This window comes from Notothenia coriiceps, unplaced genomic scaffold, assembly GCF_000735185.1.
Source record: "Notothenia coriiceps isolate Sejong01 unplaced genomic scaffold, NC01 NC01_scaffold00012620, whole genome shotgun sequence".
Classification (NCBI taxonomy): Eukaryota; Metazoa; Chordata; class Actinopteri; order Perciformes; family Nototheniidae; genus Notothenia; species Notothenia coriiceps.
Window position 1 is genome coordinate 199,516 of NW_011345321.1, and position 3,294 is coordinate 202,809.

Consider the following 3,294-nt stretch of genomic DNA (forward strand, 5'->3'; position numbering starts at 1 on the left):
TCGTAAAGGACCGGGACATTTCCTACAGCGATGATTAATTTATCCTCCATTTTATGACATATGGAAAAGACCGCAGCGGTATCTGCATACAGTACACGCGGTTTGATTGGCTAGCGCTTGCACTGGCGGGATTTGCATAAACGGGATTTGATTGGCTGATGCCAGCTTCGCAAGCATTGGGCGCATCAAAAGTTGAACATTGCTCAACTTTTGATGCTCACGATGCTTGCAAAGCCATGCTCCGCTCCCCACAATGCAGTTCGGCAAAGATTAAAAATCTTCTCCGTCACCCCATTCAAGTGAATGGGCGAAGCTTTGAAAGATTTTTTTCATGCCTGTGTGTGGACGGGCCGTTAGAGCCAATAGAATCGAAGGGAAATCGTCCCATAGACTCTCATGTTAAAAAAAAAAGATGGCTTCTTTGTGTGTGCAAGCTTCTGAAGTCCCTGCTCTGATATCTTGAAACGAAAAAGCAGTTTTATTGCTTATGGATTATCAGAACATTTCAAAGGGGACACAGTCACATTGGATATTAAGCTATGGATTAACTGCAGCATCGTTTTTATCGTTTCAATGCCATTGAAGATCAGTTTTGACCAGACAAAGACCAAGGTAAGCCATGTTAGCGTTTTTGGCTACCTAGCGCGACATGTTTTGATGTAGGTTTTTGTTATTTTCTCCGCGAATTTGTAATCTTTGAGTGTTGAGGTGGGTACCAATAGATTCTGTGTCTCCTTACGATCATAAACGATGTGTTGGATGTGCACCTAGGATAAGTAATAAGGGTGCTAGGAGTGATTTTCGGTGCAGTAATAGGTTAGCATCTTCATCAGTTAAATAGCAAATTTGAGTTTTTTTTGAAAAAAAAATGAAAAAGATCAGTTAAATTAGTTTTTTTTCCATTATATGGATATAAAACATTCCTAGTTTATTAAATATGAAGGTTCCTTAGACGTTGTTTCCTGCAAATGACGCGATTTCGGCCCCGGATATGGGTCCGTGGGGCTTAAGAGGTTGAGGCATTTATTTTAAAGAAGACTAAGCTTTCTTTCATTTATGGCACCTCTAAACAATGAATCTCCTTGTAAATGTTTTTAACCTAAATTAGTTCGCTACTTTAGCTTAAGACTAAATTCAATCAAACCAGTTAAGCTGTAAGCTTTTATGTGCTTGTTTTCCATAATAGAGAGGAGAACTACGTTAACAATTGATTCTGTTGTTGTCAAATCCAAGAACACAGCATCCATTAAACTGCAGCATACAGAGGAGGAGAATCAATTCCAGGTCAATGCTCACAAGAGTCCTATATGTTCTACTGGCTAATCATAAAACACATGCATGTAGACATTGACTGAAGGGATGTACACGGCAGATAATAAACACACACGGCATCATGCCTGTGTGATAAATAGTTTAAACAATTTTAAGGGGGGAACTTTCTGTTAAATTACAAACCATAACACCTCCTTTCAGTGCTGAGGATAAATTGCAATATGTGTTAATTGGCTTGGTAGTAACGTGTTCATTCATTTGCTTGATGTTTGGATTGATTGTGTGTTGCTTACATGTAGTTATGGGCAGTATGCCTTGGGGATGAAAGCAATTATAAATCTTGAACCTTTGCCATGGTGAGCACAGACTACGCTTTCATCTTATTGTTTACTGGAAAAAAAGAGGAGTGGCTGTTTTGTTTTGTCCTAGTTAGGAAAACAATCACTGCTGCTTAGATCAGCATTTAAAAAGGCAATCATGATGCCAACGCATGTGCTGACTCAATTAGGCACGTGCTGTAATTACAGGAGTTTCTAAGGGCTTAATAGCAAACATAACATGATAAAGATATTCTGTTTTGGGCAGCCTTTTATGTGGCCTGTGATCTGATGAGGGCCGTTTAGTGAGCAGCAGAATAGCACATTTGTTGTGAGGATGTGTGGAGCTGTGTATTAGATGCAGCCATGCAGCAGAGCCCTGGAGACTGATCCCATCTGTTCGGGGCCCGGTCGCGTAGTCACAAACTCATCAAAAAATGCTCCCCAAGGTTAATGCACCCCCCTTTGTCTGCCCATTTGCTACATCTTTGTCTTTTGGCTGAGAGGGTGGGCAGCCAGGGGCAAGAGCGCAACCCTGGGGAGGAAGGGGAGGGGGGCTGATGGACTGCATTAATGGCTACAATATCCATGAAATGACCCAGTGGAAGTGACGCTTCCTGGGCATGTTTTACGCTCGCATGAACACACGGCTGGGGCTGGGACAGGGTGGGGATCTCTAGAAATGAGGGAGGGAGTATTGAAAGAGACTAGCCAGGATGCTACTCTGTGTTTTGTTTAGTCTCTCATCCATGTGCTACTGATGAGAATGCTGAGCCTTTGATGAGAGTTGCATTTTCTTGCTGTGTTTGAGAGGATCACGCTGGACCATAGCAAGTAAGTTGAGCCGTTTGTTTTTTTTTGCTTCTGAATTGAAATGAAAAGTTGTGATGATTTGCATGTCAGCACTGGGGTGATCATATCAACCCTATCATCCTACTAATTAAATATGACTTTTTTTCCGTTCTTTCTTATGTTTTCTTAATATACAAGGTGTATTTGGACATTTTAAGATTATCTATAGATTTCTGGATTTTTTGTTTAGTGCAAAATTAGATTGTGCTTTTAAGGTGCTTTGCACCAAGGTGAAGCATAACCTTTTAACATGGTGATCTATCTTTCAAACATCTGTGCTCCTCCTCCCTGCAAGTAATTAGGTTTCTCTCTAGCCCATCAAAGTTTATGTAACATTACATTTCACAGCCTATTTTTTTCCAACTTCTTATCTGCTTCTTCAGAAAGGCTTTTCTGGCCCTTTGCAGGTCTTTGTCCAATTAACACAGCTTGATGTAACCGCTAGCACGAGCACTGCCTCAGGCAGCAAATGGCCTTATTTAATGGGGATGAATATTCATTTGTTTTGATTAATCGTTTCGACAGTGCTGCTACTGATTGATAAGAGGATAAATGTAGTAAAAATCCACACATATTTCTGGAATACATTTTTCTTAAGATAACACTTAGAACGTTGACATCTTGTTTGCCACTAATAAAATAATACACCAGAAATATATGTGTTTCCCAACCTCTGGACTAGATTCAATTGTGGCTTTGGGTCCTATTTTATCAATTGTGAATGTTGTCACAGTTAATACATTATGACAAAGTAGCTGTCACATATTCAAATTTAAACAATTCATCATATTGAGTTGAATTTCTGATGAGGCAAAGGAATAGACAAAAACAAATGTTTTCCATCCATTTTCCG